The sequence below is a fragment of the Ascaphus truei genome, chromosome 3, assembly GCF_040206685.1.
Source record: "Ascaphus truei isolate aAscTru1 chromosome 3, aAscTru1.hap1, whole genome shotgun sequence".
Lineage (NCBI taxonomy): Eukaryota > Metazoa > Chordata > Amphibia > Anura > Ascaphidae > Ascaphus > Ascaphus truei.
In genome coordinates, this window is record NC_134485.1 from 10,012,070 (window position 1) to 10,029,704 (window position 17,635).

The 17,635-nt window shown below is 50.9% G+C and overlaps 1 protein-coding gene across 1 annotated transcript in view; it reads right to left on the reverse strand.

The window, feature by feature from the left end:
• The window catches only part of TMEM39A (transmembrane protein 39A), a 70,334-nt gene extending 53,171 nt beyond the window's left edge, over positions 1 to 17,163 (reverse strand). Inside the window, exon 1 of the mRNA XM_075593624.1 lies at positions 16,745 to 17,163. The gene's annotated coding sequence lies outside the window, so the exon portion shown is untranslated. The remainder of the gene's footprint in view (positions 1 to 16,744) is intronic.
• Positions 17,164 to 17,635: the final 472 nt, after the last annotated feature.

The window sequence follows — 17,635 nt, forward strand, 5'->3', positions numbered from 1 at the left end:
ACTTGGGTTAAATACCCCGGTCATAAAGGTAACCAAGTCCCCACAGTGCAATTCCACGCAAAGGTCCAAAACCCAAACAAATATTGCCGCAAGGTGTCTTTGTTTCAAGCATATCATCTACTTATGTTTACCAATTTGGCTAATAGCGGCTTCATAATTACTTTGAAATGCAGCAAAAAGTGATACCTGCACCCCTCAACCTAGATATAGGTGGGTGCACTAGGGGAGGGGTATTATATGTAACAGGGGTGCTCAACTCCAGTCCTCAAGCCTCCCCCCTCCTCAACAGGTCAGGTTTTCAGCATATCCCTGCTTTATAACAGGTGTGGCCCAATCAGTCCCTGCTTCAGCACAGGTGGCTCAGAGGCTTAGTCTCTGACTGAGCCTCTGATTGAGCCACCCGTGCTGAAGCAGGGATATGCTGAAAATCTGGCCTGTTGGGGGAGGGGGGAAGGGTCGAGGACTGGAGTTGAGCCCCCCATATAAATACAAATAGGTATCGCACACCTCCAGATGGCGGAAAACACCTAAGACAAGCCCACAATAGTGTGCACGCTGGACACCTGTGGATGAACAAATTGATAGTAACACAATGGGTGAAGCCCAGATAGCTCGATACAGACATTGAAAGCAAGTAACCCCCGAGACTGATTGAATGATTATAGGAATGAGTAAAAACAATGCATAACAGAATAAAATAGATGGGGTAAGCCACGTTCGCATAGGTGAACTGCAGTAAGTGGCTGTGTCAGCTGATCAGTGGGTAATAATACCTGCTGCAATAGGGGGGCACCGGTCATTTATTTATTTATAAAAATGTTTTACCAGGACAATACATTGAGAGTTACCTCTCGTTCTCAAGTATGCCCTGGGGCAATCAGAGTCCCGCCTGGATCAGTGTGTCATTATGCGCTATTATATGTGTATCCGTCTGCATATAGCGGGGTACAGTGATTATATAGAAGTTCTATGATCAGAGTCCGGCAAACATGGATCACAGTGACCAACGGATCTCTAGAGGTAAGTGTCTCAGCAATGTCTAGCAGAGATTTGGAAGTGGCCACTGAAAAGATGGTGGTCACAAGGCAAACACTGCTGGCGGAAATAGAATTGCTATACTGCAGCGTAGTGCAAATCTCCATATCTGTGTGTGTAGTCCGACAGCACAAACTGGCATAGTGTGTGTGACTGGATAGTGCACATACATACATACATACATACATACATACATACATACATACATACATACATACGGTCTTATTTTGTCTCTTCCTCCACCCGGGAGGTGTGAGATACCGATTAGTGTTCTACATAATTATTTTAGTCAAAGAATCCTTTGGATACGCGTTATTCTTCACACTCGAGCGCTGGAATGCCGTTCCTCTGCTGCCTCAGTACTATTTCTTGACGCCAGAGCTCATCGGTTTGATTGCCAGCTCCGTTCCCGAAATACTTGCCGGTAATGGTACCAGAGTTTCAGTCCTCTCCACGGGCGAGCAAAAACGACAGGTTAAACCTCCCCCGTCCCACGAACCAATAAGAAAAGGGAATGGGCATCCATTGCGACTTCCTATTGGACGGCTATTTAAAACCCACCACGAAACCAGGAGCCAACGCCAGTACCTTTACCAGTAAGTCTTTTCAGAACGAGGGGGTCCCCGAAGCTCCAGGGACCCAACGACTCCGTGTAAAGAGAAGGCGTAGAGTAACGAGGGGCGCTGCGTTAATGTATTTTGTTGAGCCACACTTTATTCCCCTTGTTGGTTTAAACCAGGAGTGGCCAACTCCAGTCCTCAAGGGCCACCTTCACAGGATATCCCTGCTTCAGTACAGGTAGCTCAATCAGTGGCTCAGTCATTGGCTGAGTAGCCTGTGCCGAAGCAGGGATATCCTGAAACGTGACGGTGGCCCTTGAGGACTGGAGTTGGCCGCCCCTGGTTTAAAACGACTTGTGCTGCCATAATTGGCTAAAACAGATTAATGGACCGAACAATAATTAGTAGATACGGTTCATATTAAACTGACCCAAGGTAAATAGAAAAGTAATTGAATCTTTCCAAGGAAGCCAACGACATTGATAAGTGCTTTATAAATACATATATTTTTTCCTGCTCTGTGGGACTGCCCCATTAAAGCGATGCAAACTCAGGCTTTGAGCGCGAAGAAGCCGTTGAATAAGGATACACATACAATCATACTCTATTTACAGAACAAAGACCCAACAACATTACTGGAGCATTGAAAGGCTGCGCACCCACTGCGGCCGGCGGGGTGCGTGGCTGCGGACCACCAGACCCTTGTTTGAATGGTCCCTGCCCCCGCTGCCTCCTTCCGGCAGGGCTGACTACGTACTGTGACGCGTCAGCCGGCCGATGCTGCAAGATCCTAGTGATTTTCGGCACTGACGCGTCACGTGGTACGCGAGTCAGCCAATGGGGGGAGGGAAGGAGCTAGATGGGAGGCGCCTTAGGCGGGGAGCAGGGAAGGAGCTGCGGGTTAAAGTGTGAGTGTGTACGTATGTGTGTGAGTGTGTACGTATGTGTGTATGTATGTATGTATGTATGTATGTGTGTGTGTATATATGTGTGTGTGTATATATATGTGTGTGTGTATGTGTGTGTGTATGTATGTGTATGTGTGTGGGGGGGTGTACGGCACCACGATCAGATCCCACCCCCCTCCCTCCCACTCCGGCTCCCTACAGACCGCATATCGCGGTCTGTGTCTGTCAGCGCTCCGCCTGTCTGCCGTGCGGGTGCGCTGACTGAGGGAGCGGGGCCTTAGCCTTACATGTACACAGCCCACTCCCAGCTACTGCGATACAGAACTAGAACGGGCACAGGGATGCTACGATTATAGTCAGCGCGAGTGCGCTCACGACAAGCACAAACTGCATCATTTTTTGCAGATAAGAGTCCTCCTTGGTGCTGGAACTTCCACTCGTGCTCAATACAATGAATGAAAAATATAAACATGCACTGAAACAATGAGGAGTAACACACTTACTTACAGGTGCTGTCACCTCTGTGAGAATGGGAACACTCCATGCAATTTCACCCTAAACACTCCAGAAATGGTGATGGAAATGACCATAAAAACACACACCACCACCACCAAGCAGTTAACCCTTTACAGCCTGTATCAGTAATCTAGGTTTCTGGGCAAGCTACCCAGCTACCTGAACAAGCTCCTCACCCCTACCACATGCAGCACTTATCACCTGAGATCAGACTCCAAAAGACTATTCATGGTCCCAAGACTCAACAAAGTATCCGGACGTTCCTCCTTCTCCTTCCGTGAACCCCAAAACTGGAACAACCTACCAGAGACTCTCATATCCACCACCAGCTTAAGTTCTTTCAAATCTAAGGCTGTCTCACACTTTAATCTGGTCTGTAACTGTTTCATACGCTCATAATATATATTTTCTTTAACTGTGCACGCAATGTCTTGTATATAATGTACTAGCTGAGAGCCCCGGCGTTGCCCGGGATGTTTGTGGTGTGGGTGTGGCATTTGGGTGAGGAGTGGTCAACGCGGCCCATGTGCGGTGGTAGTGCTGCTGTGGCTGTACTGATGGTGATTGTATCGGTGTGCTGATTTTGGAGGGTTTGGTGCTGATGTGGGGGTGCGGATGTGGGGGTGCGGATGTGGGTGTGCCGATGGGGGAGGTGCAAAGGTGCCGATGTGTGGGTGCTGATGGTGTTGATGGGGGCTGGGAATGGCGGGGAGCCGAGAATGCCAGTGTGCTGGGGGGGCATGGGATAGCGGTGTGCTGATGTGGTTTTGCTGGGGATAGTGTGTGTGTGTATACGTGTGTGTGTATACGTGTGTGTGTATACACACGTGTGTGTGTATACATGTTTGTGTGTGTGTATACATGTTTGTGTGTGTGTATACATGTTTGTGTGTATACATTGTATGTGTGTGTGTGTGTGTGTATACATGTGTACGTGTGTGTGTGTGTGTACGTGTGTGTGTGTATACGTGTGTGTATACGTGTGTGTATACACATGTGTGTGTATACACATGTGTGTATAGACGTGTATACACATGTGTGTGTAGACATTGTGTGTATGTATATATTGTGTGTGTGTGTATACATGTGTACGTGTGTGTATACACATGTGTGTATACACATGTGTATACACATGTGTATACACATGTTTGTGTGTGTGTATACATGTTTGTGTGTATACATAGTATGTGTGTGTGTGTGTGTGTGTGTGTGTACATGTGTGTGTGTGTACATTTGTGAGTGTGTACATTTGTGTGTGTGTATACATTTGTGTGTGTGTATACATGTTTGTGTGTGTGTATACGTGTGTGTATACATGTGTGTGTATACACGTGTGTGTGTGTGTGTGTATACATGTGTGTGTGTATACAGTATGTGTACATGTGCGTGTGTGTATGTCTCCATGTGTGTGTATACACATGTGTATACACGTGTGTATACATGTTTGTGTGTATACATAGTATGTGTGTGTGTGTATACATGTGTGTGTACATTTGTGTGTATACATGTTTGTGTGTGTATACACGTGTGTATGTGTGTGTGTGTGTGTATATACATGTGTGTGTATATACATTATGTGTATGTATACATGTGTGTGTGTGTGTACGTGTGTGTGTGTGTGTACATGTGCGTGTGTGTATGTCTCCATGTGTGTGTGTATGTCTCCATGTGTGTGTGTACGTGTACATGTGTGTGAGTATACGTGTACATGTGTGTGTGTGTACGTGTCTACGTGTACATGTGTGTGTGTCTACGTGTACATGTGTGTGTGTCTACGTGCGTGTGTATACGTGTGTGTGTGTCTACGTGTGTGTCTACGTGTGTGTGTATACGTGTGTGTGCGTATACGTGTGTATGTGTGTCTACGTGTGTGTGTGTGTCTACGTGTGTGTGTGTGTCTACGTGTGTGTGTGTCTACGTCTGTGTGTGTGTCTACGTGTGTGTGTGTACACGTGTGTCTACGTGTGTGTTTGTATGTGTGTGTTTGTACGTGTGTGTGTGTCTACGTGTGTGTGTGTGTGTACGTGTGTGTACGTGTGTATACGTGTGTATACGTGTGTGTCTGTGTGTATAGGTGTGTGTCTGTGTGTATAGGTGTGTGTGTGTGTGTGTGTGTGTGTATAGGTGTGTGTGTGTGTATAGGTGTGTGTGTGTGTGTATAGGTGTGTCTGTGTGTATAGGTGTGTCTGTGTGTCTACGTGTGTCTGTGTGTCTACGTGTTTCTTTGTGTCTACGTGTGTCTGTGTGTATACGTGTGTGTGTGTATACGTGTGTCTGTATAGGTGTGTGTGTGTGTGTGTGCGTGTGTGTCTGTCTACGTGTGTGTGTGTCTGTCTACATGTGTGTGTGTGTCTACATGTGTGTGTCTGTGGACGTGTGTGTGTGCCTACATGTGTGTGTGTCTACATGTGTGTGTCTGTGGACGTGTGTGTGTGCCTACATGTGTGTGTGTGTGTGTGTGTGTGCCTACATGTGTGTGTGTGCGCCTACATGTGTGTGTGTGTGTGTGGTCTCTGTGTGTGTGTGTCTCTGTGTATGTGTATGTATATATATATATATATATATATATATATATATATATATATATATAGTGTGTGTGTGTGTATGGAGGGTTGAGGCTGGCAATGAAGGAATGGGGGGGTGTGGGGGGAGAGCTGCTTACCTTGCAGTCGGCAGCATGTTCCTCGAGGTGAGGCCTCCTGCAGGGCGGGAGCCCCCCCGGCAGGGCGGGAGCCCCCCCACTGCCCTCCGGCTCGAGGTGAGGCCTCCTGCAGGGCGGGAGCCCCCCCGCTGGCCTCCGGCTCGAGGTGAGGCCTCCTGCAGGGCGGGAGCCCCCCCGGCAGGGCGGGAGCCCCCCCACTGCCCTCCGGCTCGAGGTGAGGCCTCCTGCAGGGCGGGAGCCCCCCCGCTGGCCTCCGGCTCGAGGTGAGGCCTCCTGCAGGGCGGGAGCCCCCCCCGCAGCCCCCCGGCTCGAGGTGAGGCCTCCTGCAGGGCGGGAGCCCCCCCGCTGCCCACCGGCTCGAGGTGAAGCCTCCTGCAGGGCGGGAGCCCCCCCCCCGCTCGAGGTGAGGCCTCCTGCAGGGCGGGAGCCCCCCCGCTGCCCTCCGGCTCGAGGTGAGGCCTCCTGCAGGGCGGGAGCCCCCCCGCTGCCCTCCGGCTCGAGGTGAGGCGGCGGTGCCGAGGAGCGTTGCAGGCGGCGCCGGGTAGGCTGGTCTTTGCTGTGAGGGGGGTGGGAGAGGTGAGCCGGTGCCGAGGAGCGTGCGGCGAGGCCCGTGGGTATGCTGCCTCACCCATCCGGCCGCTCCCACGTGGATGTGAGACGGGAGGCAGCGTGTTGTGGCCGCTCCCCCGCGTGTGTCCCGGGCGCTCGCTCCGCTCCCCCGCTGACTGTAGCGGCGCCGGGGTGTGAGCTTGGGGGGGGGGGGTGTGTGAGCTTGGGGGGGGTGTGTGAGCTTGGGGGGGGGTAAGCTTGGGGGGGGTGAGGTGTGTGTGAGCTTGGGGGGGTGGGAGTGTGTGTGTGTGTGTGTGTGTGTGTGTTTTTTTTTTTTTTTTTTTGTGGACCTTTGGCCTGTCACTCCGCCTCAGGGGCGGGCCAAGGGGGTGGTGTGAGTGTGTGAGGCCAATGAGAGGTGTGCGGGGGCGGGCGGCCCAAGGGACCAATGAGATTGCCGCTAGGGACACCGGACATCCAGGCAGGCAAACATACAGTGCTTTCACTAATATAGTATAAGATACCTTGTTCACTTATGTAACTGTATTTGTAACCATGTATTATTTTGTTTTACTCTGTGCCCAGGACATACTTGAAAACGAGAGGTAACTCTCAATGTATTACTTCCTGGTAAAATATTTTATAAATAAATAAATAAATAAATAGGTGTAACCCAATCAATTAAGATGTATCCTATTACACCATAGTACTCCTAGATTACACCGGGAATGGTGGTTAATAGAGAACACTCACATCAATGGAGTTGAAGATGAAAAAATTGCACCTCTGCCGGATGGACAATTCTCAGCAATAATATGTGGATGTTTGTTTTCCACATATTATTGCTGAGAATTGTCCACCCGGCAGAGGTGGGAAAACCAATCCTGATCTCTCAAAACATTTCTTGGGCACTCCTGTTGCGTATTACCATTGGATCAGGGACGGCGCAAAAGGGCACCACGCAAAATTAAAGTGGCACGCATGTATTTGCATTGAAGATTGTTTTTTTGGGGGGTGGGGGGGGGGGGGGTGGAGGAGAAGCAAAGGAAGTGAAGAGGATCAGCATTACCAGCGCGTTCAATGTCAAAGGAAACTTTTCCCCTCAGAACACACAAAGCAGGTCATGAAATATTGTAACTGCAGTCACAAAAAGGACACATGTGCTGACATGTCAATTCACCGCTGTGGAGTCAGCCTCACCGGTTCTCAGCATGCGCAATCTCCGGCTGCGACAGGCTCACTGACAGAATTCAGTCATTTCCCCATTAAAATGCACATTTTGGGGCTCAAAACCTCCCCAATTTGGGACCTCTGATATTTGTGGGTTAAGTACGTTTTCGGTCACCACTCATGTCATGAGAGAGAAGTTGAACGAACGCCCCCAATCATGCATGGAACGGGCAGGAACAAAGCACGGCTGCCGTAAAACAAAAATTAAAAAAAAAAACACACAGGATCTAGCAAACCAATGCTGGTGAACACCAAACCTGGTGTAACATTGCAGCAGTCTGCATTCTCCGCGTGTGCCAGCACGCTCAGCGCGGCCTGGGAAACCGTGCGAGGCAGGCACATCCTGACGCAGGGGCCAGGGGGCGACACAATACACTGCGTTTAATAGGGCTGCTCCCCAACATTATCACATTAAAGCTGCCCCCCCCCCCCCACCTTGTTTGGAAGCGCGGTATTACCCCACTTACTGCCAGTGGGGTCAAGTTGCCATGTAGACCTGCCTTACAGCCCCACGAACAGGAGTTACTACACCAGGGGGGGGGGGGGGGGGGGGCAACTCCAATCCTCAAAGGCCACCAACAGGTCAGGTGTTTGTTTTTTGTTTTTTTAAAGGATATCCCTGCTTCAGCATAGGTGGCTCAGTCGAAGACAGCCACTGCTTGTGCCTCCTGTGCTGAAGCAGGGATATCCCCAATACCTGACCTGCTGGTGGCTCTTGAGGATTGGACTTGGCCAGCCTTCGACAGCTACCTGTGCTGAAGCAGGGATATCCTGAAAACCTGACCTTTTGGCGGCCCTTGAGGCCTGGAGTTGGCCGCCCCTGCACTACACTCTGGGCCCTGGGTATTGTCACACAGCCTCTTAATACTTGGGCGTGTCGCCTGCATGAGCCCCAACACCACGCGGCCGACACAGCATCGTCCCTCTGCCGTTCGCAGTTCTGACTTCCTTTCTATGCGGTGCCCCTCTGAAGAGTACCCCGCTCCCCCCCCCTCTGAAGAGTACCCCGCCCCCCCCCCTCTGAAGAGTACCCCGCTCCCCCCGCCTCTGAAGAGTACCCCGCTCCCCCCGCCTCTGAAGAGTACCCCCCTCCCCCCGCCTCTGAAGAGTACCCCGCTCCCCCCGCCTCTGAAGAGTACCCCGCTCCCCCCGCCTCTGAAGAGTAGCCCGCTCCCCCCGCCTCTGAAGAGTACCCCGCTCCCCCCGCCTCTGAAGAGTACCCCGCTCCCCCCGCCTCTGAAGAGTACCCCGCTCCCCCAGCCTCTGAAGAGTACCCCGCTCCCCCCGCCTCTGAAGAGTACCCCGCTCCCCCCGCCTCTGAAGAGTACCCCGCTCCCCCCGCCTCTGAAGATTACCCCGCTCCCCTCCCTCTGAAGAGTACCCCGCTCCCCCCCTCTGAAGAGTACCCCGCTCCCCCCTCTGAAGAGTACCCCGCTCCCCCCGCCTCTGAAGAGTACCCCGCTCCCCCCGCCTCTGAAGAGTACCCCGCTCCCCCCGCCTCTGAAGAGTACCCCGCTCCCCCCGCCTCTGAAGAGTACCCCGCTCCCCCCGCCTCTGAAGAGTACCCCGCTCCCCCCGCCTCTGAAGAGTACCCCGCTCCCCCCGCTTCTGAAGAGTACCCCGCTCCCCCCGCCTCTGAAGAGTACCCCGCTCCCCCCGCCTCTGAAGAGTACCCCGCTCCCCCCGCCTCTGAAGAGTACCCCGCTCCCCCCGCCTCTGAAGAGTACCCCGCTCCCCCCCTCTGAAGATTACCCCGCTCCCCTCCCTCTGAAGAGTACCCCGCTCCCCCCCTCTGAAGATTACCCTGCTCCCCCCCCCTCTGAAGAGTACCCCGCTCCCCCCTCTGAAAATTACCCCGCTCCCCCCCTCTGAAGAGTACCCCGCTCCCCCCAATCTGAAGAGTACCCCGCTCCCCCCCACTGAATATTACCTCACACCCCCCCCCCCACTGAAGATTACCCCGCTCCCCCCCACTGAAGATTACCCCGCTCCCCCCCCACTGAAGATTACCCCGCTCCCCCCCCACTGAAGATTACCCCGCTCCCCCCCCCCACTGAAGATTACTCCGCTCCCCCCTCTGAAGATTACCCCGCTCCCCCCCACTGAAGATTACCCCGCTCCCCCCCCACTGAAGATTACCCCGCTCCCCCCCCCACTGAAGATTACCCCGCTCCCCCCCACTGAAGATTACCCCGCTCCCCCCCCCCCACTGAAGATTACTCCGCTCCCCCCCTCGGAAGATTACCCCGCTCCCCCCCACTGAAGATTACCCCGCTCCCCCCCAATGAAGATTACCCCGCTCCACCCCCCACTGAAGATTACCCCGCTCCCCCCCCACTGAAGATTACCCCGCTCCCCCCCCACTGAAGATTACCCCGCTCCCCCCCCACTGAAGATTACCCCGCTCCCCCCCCCACTGAAGATTACCCCGCTCCCCCCCCACTGAAGATTACACCGCTCCCCCCCCACTGAAGATTACCCCGCTCCCCCCCCCACTGAAGATTACCCCGCTCCCCCCCCCACTGAAGATTACCCCGCTCCCCCCTCTGAAGATTACACCGCTCCCCCCCTCTGAAGATTACACCGCTCCCCCCCTCTGAAGATTACACCGCTCCCCCCCACTGAAGATTACCCCGCCCCCCCCCACTGCAGATTACCCCGCCCCCCCCCACTGCAGATTACCCCGCTCCCCCCCCACTGCAGATTACCCCGCTCCCCCCCACTGAAGATTACCCCGCCCCCCCCACTGAAGATTACCCCGCTCCCCCCCACTGAAGATTACCCCGCTCCCCCCCACTGCAGATTACCCCGCTCCCCCCCACTGCAGATTACCCCGCTCCCCCCACTGCAGATTACCCCGCTCCCCCCCCACTGCAGATTACCCCGCTCCCCCCCACTGCAGATTACCCCGCTCCCCCCCACTGCAGATTACCCCGCCCCCCCCACTGAAGATTACCCCGCTCCCCCCCACTGCAGATTACCCCGCTCCCCCCCACTGCAGATTACCCCGCTCCCCCCCACTGCAGATTACCCCGCTCCCCCCCCACTGCAGATTACCCCGCTCCCCCCCCACTGCAGATTACCCCGCTCCCCCCCACTGCAGATTACCCCGCTCCCCCCACTGCAGATTACCCCGCTCCCCCCCCCACTGCAGATTACCCCGCTCCCCCCCACTGCAGATTACCCCGCTCCCCCCCACTGCAGATTACCCCGCTCCCCCCACTGCAGATTACCCCGCTCCCCCCCCACTGCAGATTACCCCGCTCCCCCCCACTGCAGATTACCCCGCTCCCCCCACTGCAGATTACCCCGCTCCCCCCCACTGCAGATTACCCCGCTCCCCCCCACTGCAGATTACCCCGCTCCCCCCCACTGCAGATTACCTGCCCGTGTGTCTCAGAGCCTTGTTATTTTTTTGCTGGGCTACTTCCCACCCTATACAGATACCGGATTTTCCTGCTTTATAGAGATGGAATCCCTGGTAAGACCCACGGGAACGCAGGGCCGGGGCACGTTTAATGCAGGTGACTCAGATCGTGTTTAAATGAATCAGGCGTCCATAAGTATTTATAAATATTCTTTAAAAACTTTCCGGGCCCCCGCAGCAACCAAATGCCTTGAAGTTTTATTTTTTGGGGTAGTTTTCTTTTTGGTTACATTTACCTAATCTCTCTCCTGATAAGACTGTTTGCACAACAAAGTATATGCAGGTTAATTGCAGGTGCAGGCGGTTCCACTTATCTTGTCTTGTAATCACACCATTAAAACATTACTAGATAAGATTAAAGTTTGGGTTCATTCTTAACAGAAACCGGTGAACATTTTACTCAATGGTAATCAAATCTTTCTGAGGGAGCATATAAAATTAATGTGGTTAATAAATAATAATAATAATAATATTTTGCCGTGTCCGATACGTGCAGCTGACCTCTTAGCTGCTCTAACATACTGTATATACATACAGTATGCAAAGGGGATATACAACAGAGGTCAGGGAGCAGGCCCTTTATAAAATCTCCCTCAATGATCTTATAAATGACACTGTGGTTAGAAGGGGTTAACCCCAGGTTGGACTACAATACTTCTTTTCACTATATCCAGTGTGCTGCCTCATCTATCCAGAACTGCTGTGTGTGTATACATACATACACACACACACACACACACACACACGGAATGAAACATTTTCTTTATATATGCCACATAATTCTTAATGAATGCATCACTTCTGCATGGGAATTCCAGCCTCCCTTCCCTAGACTGTGACAAGCCTGGACTGAACACGGTGAACTATACAATGGGGCTGGGTAACAAGGTTAGGTACCTGCTTTTTGCCAAAAAATTGTCTTCAAGATCTTAAAGCAGCATACCCTATGTATGACACACACACACACACACACACACACACACACACACACACACACACACACACACACACACACACACACACACACACACACACACACACACACACACACACACTAATAGCAGCACCCTGCTTCATTTTAACCTCCCGGACACTTATTTGTATTTCACAGGACTAACCACTTTTACAGCCAGAGGGGTGAAGTTGTCTGGTATGTAGGCCTGCCTTACAACCTCACAAACACGAGTTGCTACACTTCATTTTAACCTCCTGGACACTTCTGGGAGTTTCAGTATTGAGGTTTGGGGGAGATTAAGAGACATTTGTCCCAGTTTGTATTGCGGGCAAGGCTTCTCGTACATGGTTAGTGCGTGACACAAGGCACTGGGACAGGCACCAGCGGACACTTGCACTACATGAAGAAGGGGCCGACTGGTGCCGGCAGTAGGCGGTGGCTGTGTTTGAGTAGTGAGTGAAACAAGTGGGAGGCCGGACTTCATTCATCACTCGCTCAGCTTTCTCAGCGACTTCAAACGGACTAAATCTCATTATTAAATCATCAACAACAAAAAACCCGGGGGCGTACAAAAAGAATACCAAGCCCAGTGTTAAACGAGAATTAACAGTCTCGCTGTACCACAGAGCTTGCACTCTAATCAGATATAGAGAATACAATGTGCAGCATAACTCTGATATGCAAGTTTATTGGGAATTTTTTTGTTTTTTTAGGTTTTATATGGAATATACAATGTAAAAATAAGCCCCAGTTCCATGCACTCGCCAACGCTTCGGAGCTTATTGCAGCCCGATCAACGTTTCCGCCCCAGCAGGACTTTCGTCAAAGCCTCTCAATTTATCGAAAGGCCCTGCTAGGGCCGCCGCGTTGATCCGGACTACAACAAACTTGGAAGCGTCGGCGAGCGCACGGAATGTGGACATATTTAGCTTGGTAGCTATCCGTTTGGGTAACGGGTTTGCTATACACCCCTCTATATTATTGCTGTTGGGTTGGAGCGCCCAGCAACTGTGGCATTACAGAATTTCAAAAAAGGCACCCTTTATTTCTGCCCCGATTCCATTTCTGGTGGCGTCAGGCAGAAAAATAAAGTGAACCGAAGGAAGTTGCGAACTGCTGACCCCACATTTTCCAAAGACACGAATAAGACAGTCCCACCACTCACAGGCCAAACCTTGTCCCACAAGAGAGTTTGAGAGTGTGACAGCCGCTGGCTTGAAAGCATATACAGTATTTATGTATCCTGTACATTGGGGCTCTTCAACAAAGCATCCCGAAGGGTCAGGATGAGAAATAGGGCCACAAAAGCATTGCAGGGTCATTTTGGATACATTCAACGACTGACAACCGATTATCCTTGTAACATTGTGCCAGCATTGATATCTGTGCCATAGAGTGTTTGGGTATTAGCTTGGCTTACAAGTGAGTTTCAGAGTGAATAAATTGTCACCAACATGTGTAGGCAACTACAATGAAATTAGAAGGAGCAGTCAGTCCAAGGCCAATTCTAAGGGCCTCCAATGGCCAGAGCTTTTCCCGAAGACTCCCGCTATATATACACACACGTGCTCACCTGGGCTGACACGTATGTGCGCGCGGGAAAATATTTCATATCATGCAAGAAAATGCAATGACTAAAAAAAAAAGAAAGAAATGACAACCATAAATAACTTGCTGTGAAGTGAAATCGCGCAGGCATGAAACCCTTTCACAGGACGATGATATCTTTAGTAACTTTCTTTTAAATGTAACCCACAAAAAAGCATAACAACTGTGACCATACGGCCCATGCAGCCTCTGTGAGGTGGTCAGATCTGTGTGTGACGTCAACATGAAGCCACCGTCCCATACATGTGATCTGGGCCGGGGTACAGGGCAAATCTGTCCCGCTTGGGATCTTTACCTTAACCACCGAGACAATACGGTCACTGGGTTAGCATCACAGAGACCCCCAATGTTAGAGAGGATGTCACACCTTTCTATTAGGAAACCCAGCGGCTGTGTTTCAAAACAGTAATAATAGTTCCAGCACTCGCTGACTAGTAGAATGAATCTCAAGAGTAGGTAATTGACAAATCAGAAAAAGATATTTAATGTCAACACAAGTCAAATCCACGGAGCGATGTGACCAACACAAAAGCGTCTAAAATACATACTGCAAGAAAACATAGTATGCAAAAAACAGAATATCACACAATGGGAGGTGGGGGTGGGGTGGAGGGAGAGGCAATAAAAATGGGGATAAGCAGGGGGGCAACGTTTCGGGGACAAACCCCTTCCTCAGGCCCGTTCCCTCAGGACCCCAGAAGGGGACACAGAGTTACTTCCCTTACCCCAATGCCCCAACACACCCAGCGGCTGTGTTTATTTTAATTTACTGGCATAACAACAAACAATTTCTCAGGGACAAGGGGTATCCCCAGAGCTAAGAATACTGCTGTTCAGTCCACGAGCGAGACCCCCCCGTACGAATAATTGCTTCTGCTTGTAGCAAAAGGGTAGAGAGCCCACCCGTAATATTTTTAATTCTTTTTTTAGGTCTGTATTACTCTGCAATTGGAAATGACTGGAGGGTTTCACATTGAAGTTTCATGGCGTTAAAGCCGCTACAAGCTACTTCCTCAATTTATTTCCATGAGCTCCTCCCCGGGGGGGGGGTTTTAGGCACAATTTTCTGATATGAAAAAGAAAAAGCGGAAGGCAGCGGAGCTGTGCCACGCAAGAGAGAGCACTTATCCGGATTCCTTCTCTTACCTCCTAAAAAGTATATTCCTGTCATTTTTATACCTTGCAAAAAGTCACAAGAAACGACGTTAATATGTGAAACTTTAAGCCAGGAGAGGCCAACTCCAGTCCTCAAGGGCCATCCACGCGTCAGGTTTTATGGATATCCCTGCTTCAGCACCAGTCGAAGACTGAGCCACTGGGGTTAATGCCATATAAAATTACAAGAACTACTATTTACGATGTTACCTTAAAGTTGTCTCGGAAAAGGGACAGTCCAGCGTAGGCTGAAAGTAAACTAAAGAACGTGGCATATTTAATAGGTCAAAAGTAGCTTTAAATAAAATATATATACATATATACATATATACATATATATATATACACACACACACACACACACACACACACACTAGTAAATAAAAGATTTCAAACTTCTAAGGCCGCATCCATGGTGGGCAGGCGCGCTACTGTGCTCGTGGTGCGCGCCTCCAGCCATTTGTGGCCATGGGGTAGACGCGACCGGGGGGCATGGCCGTGACATCACGGAGCTGGTTTGCCCTCATTGGGTCTTCTGGTAAATGGCGGCCTCGCACTCTATGCCTGCCGCATAGAGGCACAGCATTGTGGTCGCGCTCACCATGGACGCAGCCTAATACGCAGCCTAATACTGCCATTGTGAACGATAGCTTTAGGGGCTGGGGGTTCACTACATTTATCAAATGTCTTCCGGTGATAAGTCTGTTAGTCCTCAAAGCCCCAGGTAAAAATTGTTAGCTCAGTCGTAAATGAATATTCGCTTCTTTATGCCATATATGCATTAAAGCAAAAACAAGGTAAAGTTCAGCACACCAAAAAACACACACACCAAAGCAATACAAAGGGGTTGCCAGTTGCTCCAGCACAGACAGGAAACTCCCCCATCACATATAGATACAGCTTGATGAATCTCCAGGCACTCCTAGTGGAAAATTTTACCCAAAAGAGAATTTGTTTGACATAAAAACAAAAGATCAACGTTTCGGTCGCTAAGGGCCTTCATCAGGCCGAACGGTTGGTTTTTATGTAAAATAAATAATCTTTCAGAATAAAAATATTCACCTTGCATTACAGCCGTCCACAATGTCCCATAGTGTCAGCACCGGGTTACTAGTGTGCAAAGCATTCTACCGGGTATCGGACACTGAGGAGCTGTCACTGGCGTCCACCACATATTGCGCGACAGCAAATCCATCCCAAAGTGATTCACCACAATGCAAATCAACATTTTTGGTAGAAAGTGCATACAGTATAACACTGTGTAATCCTTACGGGGAACATTATATGATGATAACCAAACTCCTGAAGGCCTTGACGATCAGCACTCATGGGCAAGCAAGTCACCAGTTGGTATGTTAAGCCGGTGGTTAAAGTACTATGATGAAAATAACGGCGGGAATTGGGCACAAGATCACAGGGTGGGCAAAGCATTGCGTGTGATAAGTGGGCGCCAGATTCCACGGCTATTCACGATGGTACTACCCGGTAACCTCACTGGAGAGTGCCGTAAAAATCTGCCAACTCAGTGGAAGCGGACATAAGTTTTACCATGGCAGTGCCGGGGGATATTCACTGAACTGATGGAAGTGACGAATTTTGCAAATCTCATCCAGAGATGCCCCCTCGCTTGGGGCATTAACCCATTCACCGCCGGTGTGTATAAAAAGGAGGCGCGCTGTCAAATGTACGAGTTGGCTCCGGCTTCTTGTTACAACCCGACCGCAGAGAAAGCTATGCGGTCAGGTTCGCTGCCCGTCTGCGGTCCCCACTTAACCCTTTCGCTTCCAGGGGGGGCCTGCCACGCATTGTAGATCCCCCTCTGGCAGCAAAAGGGTTACGCAGGGCCACAGAGGGACAGCAAACCTGACTCCTTATGCAAAGGAGTGATTACATTAAAAAGTGTGTGTGTATATATATATATATATATATATATATATATGTATATATAATATATATACACACACACACACTTATTTATACAGTGCCAACAAATGTACGCAGTGCTTTACAACACTGCAATTGTGAATACATTGCAAAAAATAGGAATAAGAGCAACAAGCAAATGGCAACATAAGCCAAAAGTCAAACCTGCCCCGAAGAGCTTACAATCTAAAGTATAAAATAAAGGTTGTTACTCACACATGGAAAGGCAGAGGGGGTTGCAGCTGCTCAGTCATCAGATGGAGATGCTCCCCCCCCCCCTCCACACCCCTTTCCCAGGAGCTCTGGGGGGGAACTGTGATAAGAGGTAAAGAGAAGGTGCCCGACACCCCCCTCCCCCCTTTAACAAGCTGCAGCCTCTGAAGTGGGAGGGGGAGAGTCAGCCTAGCAGAGGGGGTAGTAGAAGAGTGGTGTGTTGCTGCAGCAGCTGGTGCATGTTGGAGGAGGATGCACAGGCTGCAGGGCACCAAGCTGTGAGATGCAGCTGCCCCTCACACTGCAGGAGAGAGCAGGACACCTCTCCGTTCCCTTCCTACCCTCTCTCCCCTTCCCCTCTCACTCTCTGCAGCTGCCCAGCAGAGACGTGGCAGAGCGAGCTGCCCGCGTCATCACGGAAGCGACCTCCTCGCGCATGCGCCCTGCAGGCGGCTGGGGACTTCCCCTGTGCGTGGGGAGGTGTGGCCGCCATCTTCGTTGTGGCAAAGTTTTGTTTGGAATTGTTTCTATTCCTCTGAATGTTGGGGGGGTGACACAAATCTGCCCGACTATGTGAGGAGGAGGAGTGCGTGGGGACACACAGAGATGCCGGGTGGTGGACAGAAATGTGCCGTATTTAATGATTCTGTTATTAAACAAGAGTTGTGTGCTGTGTGCTGTGTGTTGTGGCCATTGGTGGTGAGTCCCTCCAGAGTGAGAGAGGTGACAGATCCTGAACCTGAGAGGCAAGCTGAGCCAGTTTAATAACCCCCACTGTAAGGACTCCATATTGTACCTATGTAGCAGGTATAATACTACATGCTCTGGGTTCTGGAAGACAGAAAAATATATATGGACATTTCAAACATAAAGCTTTAAAAAAAATATGAATGG